Genomic DNA, 16,067 nt, shown 5'->3' on the forward strand with positions numbered 1-16,067 from the left:
AACTCACTGGCCGAATAAGAACAGCGCTGAGTTGGGAGATCCCCCCTGGATTCCCATTCCTCATTAACAATTCCTCTGTCAGTTAGAGGACGTGGTGCTAACCTTCCCTTTGAGTGGACTTGTGTGTCATTGCATTGATGTGTTGTCCCATTTTGATGTGTATCCTAAACACAGATGCTAGTGAAATTGATCTCTTTTAACCATTTGGGTAAGTTCTGGAATCCCCTGATATATTATTCTATTGTACATACTTTTCACCAAAGGAAGACATGGGGAAGGGGAATGGATAATTCCTGTCTCCTGGTTGAGATCTTAATATATACTGGTTTAAAACGTTTAGAACTTTTAAAAATAGCAAGTATTAGCTGGTACAGATAAACCCTCAAGATGGCATGAAACAGTCAAAATTTCGAATCTATGTTATTCTCAATGAGAAAAGATAAAGCCTACGCATGGGCGGAGTTGGAAAGAAAACAGATCTAAGAAAACAAAACTAAAGCTCTTATCACCCGGTGTTTGGCATAGCATAAAACCCCCGCTGCAAGCAAAAAGAAATCAGCCAGAATTAAAATATTTCTTTTATCTGAGACCAGGGACTTGCTGGCTGCTTCCATCCTCTCTCTAGGGTGGCTGAGATGCCAAGAGGTGGAATTCTATCTCCCAGTTCTTTGTGGCTTTATGCAATGATGAATTAGCCACGAAGTCCTCTGTCTGGAATTCACTCACGTAAAAGGAGACCGATGTTGCCTGAGTCAGAACACTGCCCCCGCCCAGCACAGGGACCTCTGGGAATACAGCAAGTAAACAGCAGCATTTTGGCTCCCTGGGCAGCTTCTCCTCGTGTTGACCCCTCTTTTGCTCCACTGGGCAGCTCTGCCTCAGCCCTGTGAGGCTCAGTAGCGACAGGAAAACACAGGCAGCCTGAAAGTAAATGTGGTACAGGGAGGCAAGGGAGCATGAATGGGAAATGGCCTTTATCCCCTTCCTGTCCACAGCAATACTGAGACATGTCGGAAGCAAATGCTGGATTTGGAGGCTAGTGAATTGTGATCATGTTCTTAATGTGTACAAAGCCCTGGCTTCTAACCCCATCACCACAAAGAGGGAACAAGGAAAAAGAAGCATATGGTAGAATTAAACTGAGGGCAATTCTCTCCTCTCTCTCTCTCTCTCTCTCTCTCTCTCTCTCTCTCTCCCCCCCCCCCCCTTCTCTTTCTCTTTCTTCTCTCTCTCTTTGTCCTCTCTCTCTTTGTCCTCTCTTTCTCCTTTCTCTCTCTCTCTCTCTCTCTCTCCCTCCCTCCCTCCCTCCCTCCCCCCTCCCTCCTTCCCCCACACTGCAGACACCAGTTACCTATGCAAACACCTGTGTGCACATACACAGCTCTCTACATAACTGAAGGCACTCTGCACAGTCTCCATATTGGCCATGGCATCTGTTTTTTTGTCGAGAATGCTTTCTCCGGTCACCTACACAGCCCGAGGACACAGTCTGAATGAAACATTTTTTCTCTGAATCCAAACTCCAAAGGGGAAAACAATTAAAAGAAAATCTTGCTTCTAAAAAAGATGGGGGGGGAGTGGAGGGAAGGGAGATGGTAGTGGTATGTATTGTATGAGAAAAGAAGAAATAAAAGGAAAAGGGGAGATCTTCACTAAAATACATGACTTTAAAGCAACAATTAGAAAAGCAGTATACTTATTAAAAAGTGCACTTGATATATGTAAAACATAATGAATTTTAAGTGTATTCCCATAGACAAGACTGAAAAATAAAATTACAATTTATATCATTTTAAAAAAGAAAATGTAACTCTGGCCTGGAGATATGACTCTGTGAATAAAAGCAGAGGACCTGAGTTTTGATTCCAACACCCATGTCAGATGGCTCACAACTGCCTGTAACTCCAGTTCAAGAGGATTTAAGGGTATTTAAACTCATGTACTCTCTCTCTCTCATGCACACACACATACACACACACACACACACAATTAAAAATATATGATTCTATCAAACATAGAAAAACTTTCCAGCTATGGTTTCAAAAACCTTCCAAGCCTTCTTGGGCTCACTGCACAGCAGGGTGACGACCTCATCTTCCATCTCCAAATGAGATCAGCACCTTTCCTAAAGCTAAAACCAGCAGATGTGTGTTGTCCAAGCAGTCCGTGTGCATATGAAGCAGCAGGAGAAAACAAGCACTGCCTCTCTCCTCCCTGAGAGAGAAGCAGCCTCAGCATCTTGTCAGTCTTCCCCCAGCAGCTTGACAGGCAGTGCTTGGACAGATGGACACAGAGCGACAAGTGTACACAGACGATACTGTCCCTGGACGCTGTCCCATTGCAGCCTGATCTCAGCAGTGCACGCAGGCGTTCTGTGTCAACATGGCTAATTCTTTGTCATAATGACCGTGTGAATTCACAACTAGTATCTGGTCAATATGTATTCTTTGAGGCTGGAGCCATTTTTCTAACATCTCGGATTCTTCCAGCAAGCGTTGACTGTAGTGTATTGTGTTCTTCATCTCATGGATGGACTAGCTGGTCCCTGTCCTGGGTACCTACATGCGAGTGGGCAGAGAGAAGAGATGAATCAAGACGCAGGAAGAGTCCAGGCGGGCTGTTGTTATAGTGGGCACTTTCTGTTCCCTTCTTGGGAATACTTGGGAAAATAGTGTTTTCTCCTTCAGGTAATTTCCCAGAAATACCACTGAGTCACAGGAGGGGCACACTTAACTGTCCTCCAGACACCCAGGACAGGATGAGACTGTGATTAGTGTGGACAACAGAGAAAAACAGGGCTGTGCCCTCGCTCCCCACCCAGTTCTTGTGCTCACTCCCGTTCTGTCCTCCCACTGAAAAAAAAAAAAGAAATACAAATTTGCCCTCTCTTCCCTCCTTCCTTCTATACTTTTTCTAGGAATCTGCACTTAGATTTGAGAGGACAAGCCAGAGGTGTTGGTGGGCGGAGCCGGCCGGAGGCCCTTCAGTACCTCTCTTCTACCTCTGGACTGGTGGGTGGGTGAATCTCTGAGATCCCCAGGAAGGAGTCCCGGTTGTCTGCATTTGCTCTTTCCTTTAAGAACAGCCTGACTCCTCAGAAGCCTTTGCCGCCAATGGAGACTAAATGGATCTCTGAGCAGGAACCCACCTCAGCCTATAGAAAGATGATCACGTTAAACCCTTCCCGCAAAGCCACGTACCTGTCTCCTGACCTCACCTAAACTCCTAGATGAAGCAAGTCATATATTCTGCTTTTTAACCTTTCCTTCCAGGGCACCTTTCCTCTCTGGAGACATTTTATTTTGTAGATAAGAGGGTTTGGATTACTATTATTTTTAAGTGCAACTCTGGCATGCGGGAAATGTTTTTCCCAGCTTTGGAAGAGGCCTATGCTGACCTAAAGTACAACTGGGGAGGGGGGGCAGGGGTGGGCATCATTCAAAACTGGCAAACTCCTGTCTGTCTCCAGCCCTTGGCTGAAGCTGCTTCCTAAACTGCCAAATGAGAGACTTGGCAGTCCTCACTGTCAAACATGCTGTCCTGTGTTTATACACTCTCTCTCTCCCTCTGAAGTACACAGCACACTTTAACCTATGATTTAATTTGTTTGTTTGTTTTTAATTTGACCAAAATATTGTGTTTAGGGTGTTTTGAAAAATGTGCACAACGTGGAGTTCAAGAGATTCATCAGATACTGTGTGACTATAGCTAAGGTACTGTAGACTTAAAAATAGTACACAGGTGAGGTACCATGTATGCTAATTAACTGGAGTTACCACAGCAGACAGCATTTTGAACTTTTGCCCTTGTCCTGGGAGATGTTTTTCCGCATCTCTGGTCCCCTTCTCATCTCATCAGAAGGAGGACACGACTGTGGAGGAAGGCTCTTCACAATTCCTGCTGCTCCCAGTCGACTGCAGGCTGAGGATTTTAGACCTTGAATCATCCATTCTGGTTCTCCAGCTATTTCAGCCCTCTATGCAATGGGAAGCTCGCTTCAGGGTCACTTGGTCAAAAGTGTGTGTGTTGGAAACGAAAGCCATGTCTGCCATGTCCTCCACAAGAAGAACCAGTACTCTGAACCACTGAGCCATCCATCCCCCTTTGCTTGCTTTTTTTTTCTTTTTTTTTTAAGAAAGGAAATATAAAATCTGGATATTTTTTAGTCTTACTGTATGTCAAAAATTGCTCATCAAACTGAGATTCTGACTTAAACTCTTTAGTACTATGTAGAAATATGAATGTATGTGAGTAATTACAGGTAACCTGTCCTCTAGAAATGGATTTTCTCCTATTTGTCCCTAACCAGATAAACAAAATAAACACCAGTTTTCATCACCCAGTCTGATAGCTCCAGTAAGGCACTATGTGTAAATATTCTAATTTACCATGGTCTGTGAGAGCTTATGTATTTAAAAGTTGACATTATAAACTTCAAAACTTAACTCATGACTTGAGATGTACTTGAGCTTTCCTCCCAACTATGATTCCATGCAGACATATATCTTTTGATGTTTCATAGTAGAAATTTCGGTGAGAAGTCTTAGGATGGAAAATTTCACATAAATTCATCTAAAGAGGTATTTTTTCAGTTTATAGTGTAACTGGACTCTCTACATTTTACAATAATGACATAATATTTTATATAACATAATATAAGAGACTTCTCTTGTGAAGAAATGTGCTATGTAAATATGTAATGCAATTTTTTTAAGATGGTAGGTCAACCTCTAACTGTCATTTTCAGAAAGATAGGAGTAATTACAGAAGACCATCATTTGCAAATAAGCAAAGAAGATTCTCCTTAAGCAAAAATGTCTGTCCGTGCAGATCAAATACTGAAATGACAAACAGGATAAATGAATGAGGTCCCTTGTGACGCGCTTCCTGACCAGCAGGAAAGGACAATCACAAAATCAAGAATCCTTCTCAATCACAATTTATTAGAGCTCCTTGCTTGAAAGGGGGAATGGGGAACAGGGATGACGAGAGAGCGAAAAATCCAAAGACAGCCGCTTTTCTAGGGTGAGAGGCTCGAATGCTGATTGGTTGATGCCATTCTACTAGGACCCAAGGCCACGGGACAGGTCAGGAGACCGAGTCTCTTGAGATGCAAAACAAGGCTCGGGCACACCCGCCCAAGGCAGCAACATCAAAGGATATGTATACCTCCAGGCTGAAGGACTGCTGGCACTATCTGGCCAAGGCGACATCCAGGCGGCTCCCTACAGCTCCTCCTTTTATTGTCTTTAAGAGCAATAAGGCAAAACTGTTTTCCAATCTGGTCCCCACCTCATGATGTGTGGACTGATTAAAGAAAAGAAAAGCAAGACACACCCTTCCCGTGCAATGGGACAATTACTTCCCTGGGAGTGCTAGGGCTGTGTCTGCACACCCTCCGCCTATGCATACCTTCCTCTGTGCCGTGGGACTATCTGGTCCCTAGAGGGTGCAAAGGCTATGCATGGCTAATTGCCTGTGAGCTCTTTTGAGGCTGAGAGCCAAACCTGGGGTGAGGATACACATTCCAAGACTGCCAAGGCTTGTGCCACAAAGACCTTGTCCCTCCTCACTTGGGCTAGCAGGTAGCACACCAATCAAAGACATACAGCACTTCCACCTAGACACAGCATGCCAAGGATATCTCTGCTCCCACCCATCCCCAAGGAGGGAGAAAGGCAGAATAGAGTCAGTCAGAAAATTGTTAAGAGATAAGAGGTTGCACAGGGTGCTGCTCAAGGTGATAACGTGAAACAGTTGCTCTTGACACCGCCCAGAGGGTCATCACTGGCACGAATCTTCCACAGCAGGACACTCAGCATCCACTGGATCATCTTTCTTCTTTATTTCTCTTGTCAGTCTCGTTGGCACCCAGATTGGATCTTCACGATTCTGAGGGAAAATGCAAATTGCTCCCCTGGATCTGGTAATTACCTGATCCGGTCCACACCATTTATTAATCAATACATCCTTCCACATGACCAAATCTCGCTCTGTAGAGCTTTCAAACAGGGCATGCCTGTCTGCTGCTGTTTTTCCAGCAATATTTTGGATTAAAAAATCAGTGTAAAGAGTGCAAGAGAAATCCTTTCTCTGGGGGAAGCTGCTACAGCTATTCCCCCTTTTTGCTTTCGCAAAATTTCCTTTAAATTTCTATTTGCTCTTTCTATGATACCCTGGCTTTGAGGATTGTATGGTAGGCCAGTGGTATGTTCAACTTGTAATTGCTTGCAATAGGCTTTAAAGCCCTGTGAGGCATATGCTGGGCCATTGTCGGTTTTTAAACGACTTGGCTTTCCCCAAGCTGCCCAGGCCTCTAAGCAATGCATTTTTACATGAGTTACCTTTTCCCCTGCCAGTGGGGTGGCATGAATTATTCCAGAGCATGTGTCCACCGACACATGAACATACTTTTGTCTGCCAAACTCCGAGATGTGAGTCACATCCATTTGCCAGAGTGAGTTTGGCTTTAACCCCCTGGGATTTACCCCAATATGTGGGGGATGTAACATGGTCACGCAGGAGGGACAGGCTTTTACTATCCTCCTGGCATTTTCCCTAGAGATCTTAAACTTTAAGCGAAGTGTATTCGCTGGAACATGATAAAGCTGATGGAAATCTCTAGCTAGCTGGAGTGAATCTGTAGCCACAAGGGCGAGTGCTCGAGTAGCACCATCAGCTTGAGCATTGGCCTCTGCCATAGGTCCTGGCAAGAGAGAATGGGCTTGAATATGAGCAACATAAAAGGGATTTTCTCTTTTTAAAATATGTTTTTGTATTTGTAAAAGAATATTAGACACTGTACTTGAGCTGCGAATTGAGGCTGCAACCTCAAGAGAGGCCACAGCATTGACCACATATTGTGAATCTGAAATTAAATTAAATGGCTCAAGAAATCTCTGAAACACCTCCAAAACCACCAAGCACTCAGTGACTTGGGGGGAATCAGGCCGAAATTGAAAGACCACAGGTTTAGCATTTCCTGCCACCAGAGCCCCTTTTCCGGTCTTTGAGCCATCTGTATAGATAGTTAAGGCTCCTTCTAATGGGTGGGGTGAGGTAATCCTGGGAAAATACACCAAATTTTTCTCCACAAAATTTATTAAGGGGTGCCTTGGCACATGATTGTCAATAACATTAGGGAATACACAAAGCAGGATAGCCCAGCCATCTACTGTGGCTGTCAAAACTTCTACCTGTTCCCTCGTATAGGGAATTATCAACTTGTCAGGCATTCTCGCAAAGTGGGCTAAGCAAAGCTTTATTCCCATTAATGCTTGGCCAGCCCCCAATTCTGGATAATATTGAACAGATCTTGCTCCTATGGAATTTCCATGCATCCACCAGAGGGGTCCATCTTGCCATAACACTCCAGTGGGATAATTTTTTGTTTTGAGAATGCATAGCAAAATTGGTAAGGATGGATTCACTCGCTGTAATTGAGCTGTAGTAATAGCAGATTCTACCCTCTTAAGGGTCTGCATTGCAGCCGGGGTCATGGCTCTAGGTGAACAGATATTAGGATTGCCTTCTAAGATGGAAAACAGAGGCAAGAGCTCAGATCGAGGTATATTTAGATATCCTCTAATCCAATTTATATCTCCCAGCAACTGCTGGAAATCATTAAGAGTTTTAAGGTGATGGGTGCGAATAAGCACTTTCTGAGGCCTGATGCTTTCAGGGGTGATTATAGTCCCCAAAAATTTCACCATGGAAGATGTTTGTACTTTATTTGAGGCTATGTGGAGTCCTTGCTCCTCCAAAAGGGATGTAACCTTTTGGAAAACTTCCTTTAGGGTTTCCTGATGTGGGGCAGATAATAATAAATCATCCATATAGTGAACAATTTTCACAGTAGGAAATTGTCTCCTAACAGGACTCAATGCTGCATCTACATATAACTGACATATGAGGGCGCTATTGGCCATTCCCTGAGGCAAAGTTTTCCATTGAAACCGAGCATTGGGTTGCTCATTGTTAACAGATGGAAGAGTAAATGCAAACCTTTCCCGGTCCTGGGGACACACGGGAATTGAAAAGAAACAGTCCTTGATGTCCAAGGAAATTACAGGCCAATTCTTTGGTATTGCTGAAAGCAATGGAAGACCCTGCTGGGCTGGGCCCATGACCTGCATCTGAGCATTGACTGCCCTAAGGTCATGCAGTAACCTCCAACCTCCAGAAGCCTTTTTAATCACAAAAATAGGCGTATTCCAACGCGATACAGAATGTTCTAAATGTCCTAGTTCTAACTGTTCTTGTACTAATTGTCTTGCAGCTTCCAGCTTTTCCAAGGAAAGGGGCCACTGAGGGACCCATACCGGCTTATCTACTAGCCAAGGGATGGGCATTGTCTTTTGTGTGGAAGCTACAGCTTCAGTGGCCCCTATGAAAAACCCAAGCCTTTTCTATCTAACTTGGAGACAGACTCAATAGGATTCTGTCTACCTTGGAGACATTTACCAAGTCCCTTATTGGGAACATAGCCCTGACGTGCCATCATTTGCTTACTGGTATCAGAATAATCATTTGTAAGTCTCAATCTCATTTGAGACTGCACATCCCTGCCCCATAGGTTGATGGGCAAATCAACCACAAAAGGCTGAAAAGTCCCTCTCTGATCTTCTGTTCTCCAGACTAACTCCTTAGCACTTATATGCGGTGTTTGTGCATACCCCAGCCCTTGAAGGGACTGGGAGGCCTGTTGTAAGGGCCAGCGTTTTGGCCATGCTTGGGATCTGATGATACTTTTATCTGCTCCAGTATCCACCAGGCCTGAAAAAATCTTTCCTTCTATTTCTAAATTTAAGATTGGTCGCTGATCAAGCTCCAAGGATAAACAAGCCAAATCTACTCCCATGGGAGCAAGGCTTTTGTCCTTTAAGACAAGCCCCTCTGCTGGAAGCTTATTACGCCCTGAAGGCAGAACTAAGAGTTGAGCTATTCTGTCTCCTGGGGCGATGGAAACTACCCCGTATGGAGAATGGCAAAGAATTTTAATGCAGCCTTCATAGGCAGGGTCTATGACTCCAGGATGGACTATCAGGCCTTTCATAATTGAGGATGAATGTCCCAAGACTATGCCAACAGTATCTTTTTCTAATGGCCCAAACACGTCTGTTTCTATGACCTGAACTCCCATATCCTGAGTTAATAGCAGTTTGGAGGTGGCACAGAGGTCCAGCCCTCCGGAGCCTTTGGCTGCCCTTCTTGTTGGGACGATGGAGTCATCTCGGGGACTGCCATCGTGTTCTGAATTGCCCCAAATATTTTTGGGCCCTGGGTGCATGGGCCCCTCAATCTGTTTTTTGACAATGACTGAATAGGCATAGGAATAAGTTGTCCATTTATATCCCTAACTGATCTGCACTCATTAGCCCAATGTTTCCCTTTCTTGCATCTGGGACAAATGTCTGGCTGCCTCTGCGATGTTGCAGCTGAGAGCCCTGAAGAATCTGAGGCATTATGACTATTGGGACATTGTTTTTTGAAATGCCCCAACTGTCCACATTTAAAGCATGCCTTTCCCTTATCTCCTCTGACACCTCTGGCAGCAGCAAGCACAGCAGCCGCCAGCCCTGCATTGGTTAGAGGCCCCCCAACTTCACGGCAGGCTTTGATCCAGGCTTCTAATCCCTTTCCCTTTACTGGACCTATTGCTCTTTGACATTCCTTGGTGCTCTGCTCAAATATTATTTGCTGGACAAAAGGCAATGAAATATCTAAATTCCCGAACATTCTTTCAGCTGCCTCTGTCATCCTAGCCACATAATCAGAGAATGGCTCTGCAGCACCTTGAATAATCTTGGTTAAGTTACCAGCTGTTTCACCTTTATTAGGGAGTGATTTCCATGCTCTATAATGAATCTCACTAACCTGCCTATAAACCTCCCAAGGATAATGATTCTGATTTCCAGCAAATGCCCCCTGTCCAAGAAGCATATCAGCCGTCCACTCTGGGTGGCCACTTTGTATGTTAATGCGCTCTTGGGTCTGAGCCTTGTCCTGGACTATAGATTTAAAATCCAGGAACTGCCCTGCTGGAAGAGCTGCTCTTGCAATCTCCTGCCAGTCTGTAGGAGTCAGCGCTGTTGTAACAATCCTTCTCAATAATGTGATTGTATAACTGGCATTTGCTCCATAATTTCTCGCAGCTTCAACCAAATCCTTCAGCTGTCTGTATGGGATTGGTTCATACCACCTATTGTAATTCTGTGGCTCCTCAAAAACAGGAAAGGCAGCAGCCAGTTGCGACCAAGTTTGCCTTCCTATGAAGCTGTGACCTTCTGTAGCTGCCTGCTGGTACATGGGTGGAGGGGCGGATGGGGGGAGGGCAGCAGGAACTGGCGCCTCGTCTCTTCTGCCCTTCGTAGTAAACACATCAACATCGCCCCGCCTCCGGCTACCTTGCTGCTCTTTCTCGGATCTTGCAGCTGCTTCCTCTATTTGTTCTTCCTCCTCTGATAAATCTAAATCTACAAATTCTTTCACTACTAAAGCTATGGGGCTTCTCTTCCCCTTTTCTCCTTTTTCTATTTCCGGATCCTTATCTTTTAATTTTTCCTTTTTCTTTCTAGGCCTACACTCTTGTTCCTCCTTCTGATCTGATTCTGAAAAGCTGTCCTGATGTTTCTGTAATGCCTTGCGACCCTGTTTTAATATCTCTATATTACGTTCTTCCTTCAAGCAGTCCCGCACCATCCTCCAAAAAGGAAGTGTGCCTCTCCCAATATTACCTTCTGCTTGTTCCAAATCCCTGCCTAGCTTATTCCAAGATGGCAAAGTTAGGTCACCTGAAGCTGCAAACCAAGGTGAGACATCAACAATGTCTTTTACGATGTTAGCGACAGTGCTAGAAGAGATCTTTAAATCACGCTGTCGCAAAAGTGCCTGGATTGAGCGATAAATCTCCCTGGGGTTCGAACTGGCTCCATAAGAATTGCCCATGGTGCGCACTTACCCCCTGGGCGAAAGAAAAAAAAACCTCCTTTTTACTTACAAGGAAGTCCTTTTAGAAAAATGCCGCTTGATCTACTGCGGACTTATTTTTACTTTTGACTAGAGCTGCAGTCACAGCAGCAACAAAGGCACTCACCACCTGGTTAATCACAGCGCAACCCAAAGCAACAGAGAAGAACAAATGTAAACATTACCACTCTGGACCAGCCTTAGCAATCAGCATACATCTGGAGGATTTCCTGACATCAGTCACAGCTCTTTGCGTTGAGTTCTGAATTCTGCTCCCTCCTTGGCTTGTTCAAATCCGGCGTCCCGGGTTATCAGCACCAAAATGTGACGCGCTTCCTGACCAGCAGGAAAGGACAATCACAAAATCAAGAATCCTTCTCAATCACAATTTATTAGAGCTCCTTGCTTGAAAGGGGGAATGGGGAACAGGGATGACGAGAGAGCGAAAAATCCAAAGACAGCCGCTTTTCTAGGGTGAGAGGCTCGAATGCTGATTGGTTGATGCCATTCTACTAGGACCCAAGGCCACGGGACAGGTCAGGAGACCGAGTCTCTTGAGATGCAAAACAAGGCTCGGGCACACCCGCCCAAGGCAGCAACATCAAAGGATATGTATACCTCCAGGCTGAAGGACTGCTGGCACTATCTGGCCAAGGCGACATCCAGGCGGCTCCCTACAGTCCCTAGTTGGAGAATAGAAGCAGCTATAACTTAACATTAATTTATAATAAATTATACCTGCTTATATGAGAGTGAGTCTCTCGTTAAGAATTGCTAATAGGGCAATAAGTAAATAAATGAGTAATAGAGATTTTAATCAACATCGATAAATTTTTATATTTTTCATTTAGGAGTAACTATTAATCAAAATATATTTTAAATGCTTCCCTGAGGATAATTTAATGGCAGTGAAAATTAGTTCACAATGTGAATAGTCAACAGCCTCTTCAAAAAGGGATATTTTTCTATTACACACCATTGGTATATTAATTTCTTTAAACTTCTTTGAATAATCTTTCTGTGTAATAGACAACTTTACATATAAAATGAAATTTAATTAAAGTTTTCAATGTTTGCATACGTTAAAAAAAAACCTGTAAAGTGTACCTATTACAAATAGTCAGGGTCCTGCTTCAGTCATTGACAATGGCTTGTCATACCTGCTCTTTTTGCAAAAGTAAATGTATATATACGTAAGTATGATTACTGCAAATTTTAAATATATTCTCTATAACCTTTACTATTTTGTTCATGTTTGGTTTTTTTGTGTTGTGTTTTGAGATAAGTCTCACTATATAGCTATGGCTGGCTTCAAGATCAGGGTCTCCCTACCATGGTCCCTGAGTTCTAGGATTATAGATATGTACCACCAAACCCAGAAAAAGTCCATGAACTTCCAAACAAGCAAAAGATTTAGAAGTACACATAGAAAGGTTGCAAATGGATCGGGGGTGTAGATCAAAGTCATTAGAGTGGTGGTCTCTTGGGAGACAAGAGCAAGGCCTGGGTAAGCTAAAGCAGGAATGAGACTACATGTCACTGCCCCTTCATGAGGCCCGGCTTGAGAATGCAGACTGTGTGGTCCCTGTGAGATTTGGTTACAGCCCCCAAAGTCTGCAGGTAATTATCTAAATGAGTTGACTGCTGCTTGTTCCAGCCTTTCAGTTCCTTCACACAGGCTGCTTAGGACAAGACAACAGGGTGCATGAGCCCATCTTGATAAGCCCTGGGGCTCTAGTCTCCATGCTGGAACTCCTGCTTTCCTTCAGAATGCCTTGTCCTTTTAGATGCCCCCCTCCCCCGCAGCTAACTCTTGAGTTCACCCTTGGTCTAGCGTGCTGTCTCGTACTATGGGTTCCCTCTTCCCTAGGACTGAGCCTTTGAGAACCCTCTCTCATCTGCAGACACATTCTCTGTTGCCCCACAGATCTTCCTCTGTGGAGAAGCAATGAGACTCTTCTCATATGGAACAGTACCACACTGGGGCGGAGATGGTAGAGGGGACTCAGTATTGGAAGTTAGAGATGGGGCCTTCTCAACACCAACCTTCCGTAAATGCTATTGAATAAATCATTCATTCAGTGAGTGTGGGGCTTTCCTAAGTCCATGTGCTCTGAACCTCTACAGACGTCAGTGTGTGTGTGTGTGTGTGTGTGTGTGTGTGTGTGTGTGTGTGTGTTGAGTTAAGCTCCTACCTCATCCTGTGGGACAGTCACTAGCAAACAGCCATTTTGAACATTTCAAACATAAGCTCTGATTTCCCTTGGTTTGAATAGTTCATTTGGGGGTCGTCTACTTAAAACTGGACCCCACAACCCCACTGAAGGAGGATACTTACAGGGAGCCATTTTTGTCCCTGGGGAGGTCTCAACGACCACCTGCATGTTTTTAGAGGCCGTCTCCCTATAGAACCTTCTCATGGGACACTTGGCACCTCACAGGTGCCTATGTGAGGCCACTGTCTCTGTCTAGGCTAAGGATTACTTAAGTTTACATTTTAATATTTAGCATTACAACAGGAGTAAACAGATGTGCAGACAATGAGACACTTCGGCTCGCTCAGACGCAAGCTCCGAGGGGCTGGCGCTAGATAGTACCTGGCAAGGCACAGATACTTGGTTCCTGCTTGCTGAGGAAGTAAAGGCTTAGGGCTGAAGCCAGCTTTCCACGAGGCCCAGGCTGATGTGCTGTAGGTAATAAGGACTTATATGGAGTCGCTGCTTCTAGTCACTCTAGGCCTCAAAGTGGAGCTTCCTAAGGCCAGGAAGCTCCCCTCACCTTCCCTGTAAATGATCAGCAGGGTTAAGGGATGTCTAGGATCCAGTCTTCAGACACGCAGGAGAACCACAGATAAAGAACTTTTCTCATAGTTTCTTGAGTAGAGATTAGTGCAGAGCATAGAAGTTGGTGGGCAACGGCCGTTGCGTCAGAGGGCAGATGCCACAGCAGCCGCCGTAGAAGTACCACAGTGGAACGGGAAGCCTCAGGAATGCCAGCGGTGGCGGGAATAGTGGCAGGAGAGAATAGCATGAGTCAGTGGCAGTGGCAGCAGAAGCAGTGGTGACAGTGGTGGCAATGGCAGAGACAGCTGCAGCAGCTGGAGCAGTGGCAGTGACAAGCAGCAGCATCCCTCTATCAGCACCTTCTCCATGGCAACAGATACACCATCGCTAGGTGTTATCACCTTTACATCCTAAACCAGTCCATTCCAGAGCCCACACAGGCTTCGTTCCCTCGGAAGGCCTCTTGCAGCAGGACCCACCAAGCCCCACCTCCTCAACGCTTGCCCACAGGCACAGCCGGTAGCCCTTTCAGTTCCTCAAAGGCGGCACCCTCTCCTCCTGGCAACTCGTCTCTTTACCCCACACGTCACTCTCTTGCACCCCTGTGGGTCTTTCCCACATCAGTCCCCTTAGGTCAAACTTGAGGAATCCTTGCCCCAAAGTCTGTTTAACCATCAGGGACGGTGTGGTCACCGAAAGTTAAAAGCTGGCCAGCGGGAGCTCCCATTGGCCAGAACCAGGCCAAGCACAAATGATGCCATCACACTGGATCTGGGCTGGCATCGTAGAAGTTCCTCAAGGTCATGTTGCTATGGAGAAACACATGGGCTGGGGTGTGGCTCAGTGGTAGAGCACTTGCGTAGCAATCATAAGAAAAAGCACAAAGCCTGTTTGGGCAGAGGGTAGGGGCTCCTTCTGTCTTAGAGATTCTTGGATTCTTGACTTGCTAGAGTGTATGGCAGAGTTTGCATTAGCATCATGTTACACAGATGAGGAGTGGAGGTGGAGGAAGCTCACTGGATGCACAGCAGACACCCGAGCAGGCTGCACCTTCAAAGCCTAATTTCCCACAAGGTTCCGTAGGTAACCCCCTGATTTCCCACACGCTTCCAAAGGTAACCCCCTGACTTCCCACACGCTTCCAAAGGTAACCCCGAGTCTCCACGGGCTCCCCAGTTCTTGTGCTACAGAGTGACACGGAGCGCTGGACGATTTTATAAGATCCTGAAACCCGGCCGTTCTTGTAAAACCTAAATTACTGGCACTTCACTGTGCCACACTTCAGGAATTGCTGTGACTCAGCAGAATGTCTCCTAGTGTTAGCAATGTAGTAGCAGCAGTCGGAGAGAAGTGTTCAGACCAGTGTCAGAGAGAAACTCACTCACCTGGTTAGAGCGTTTTCGCCAAACACGGATCCTGTTTTCAGGGACTTAGCTTTAGAGTGAGCTGCACACTAGCGCGCAGTCAGCCCCCTTCAGCGTTTATTGTCCTCAGCCTGCTGAGCACTTCCCTATCTGGCTCTCGGTTATTTGCTGACAACTTCTTACACATTTGTCTCCACTAATGCCGCTGCTGAGATGTCCTGTCCTCCGGCTGCCTGCACTGCGCTAGGCTGTGTGAGTGGCTCGTACTGTCCCGGATCCTGTTGCCTGAAGAAACTACTTTGAGAAAAATGAGGACAGAGGTTTGATTCCTAGTTCCAGGCTCCACAGACTGGCAGAAGCTGGAATTGCTTCACGGTTCTTCCTCTGGCCATTCTCCAGAACTTTTTGCTGAGTGATCAAAAGCCACTAAAGGAGACGGGAGTGGTTGATCTTACTAAGTGCTCTGTGCGCTGCCGGACTGCTTGGGAGCTGCGCTAGGAGGTGTGGATTGTGGCTGGGTCCCACTGTCGGTGGTCAGCGTTTCATTCAGAAGGCCATGACAGAAATCAGTGATGGTATTGAAAACACTCCAACATAAGATGTCAGGGAGACGTGGTTGATGCCAGGCCCCGAAAGGAAGATACTTTGCTATGATCCTGAGAAGTTTGTGCAGCCAGGGAATAAGGAAGTGCTTGGAAAAGAAGTGGACAAGTCAAAAGGCTGCAGAGCCAGCCAGGGCCAAACTGCTGTAGCTTGAGCGACAAAGGACTAGAACACTATCGTTACCCCAGCGCAACATAAATAAATGCCCATGAGTCCAAACTGGCATGGAACTGAATGAGTAAATCAATAAGTAGAAGGATGGAGCATTCCTGCTTGTAGAAGAATTCAGGTGAGCAGATGCAGAAATACAAACGAGAAAGGTACAGAATCACCGTGATGGTGGCAGGGA

At 45.5% G+C, this 16,067-nt stretch overlaps 1 long non-coding RNA gene across 1 annotated transcript; it reads right to left on the reverse strand.

Moving 5' to 3' along the window:
• Window positions 1-1,674: 1,674 nt before the first annotated feature.
• LOC146892012 (uncharacterized) lies at window positions 1,675-15,552 on the reverse strand. The gene is made up of 2 exons (XR_015005110.2): window positions 15,137-15,552; window positions 1,675-2,558 (listed from the first exon to the last, which is right to left on the reverse strand). It is a non-coding gene; the product is annotated as an uncharacterized LOC146892012 (long non-coding RNA).
• Between the last annotated feature and the right edge of the window lie 515 nt (window positions 15,553-16,067).

Source organism: Myodes glareolus, chromosome 14 (assembly GCF_982192425.1).
Source record: "Myodes glareolus chromosome 14, mMyoGla1.1, whole genome shotgun sequence".
Classification (NCBI taxonomy): Eukaryota; Metazoa; Chordata; class Mammalia; order Rodentia; family Cricetidae; genus Myodes; species Myodes glareolus.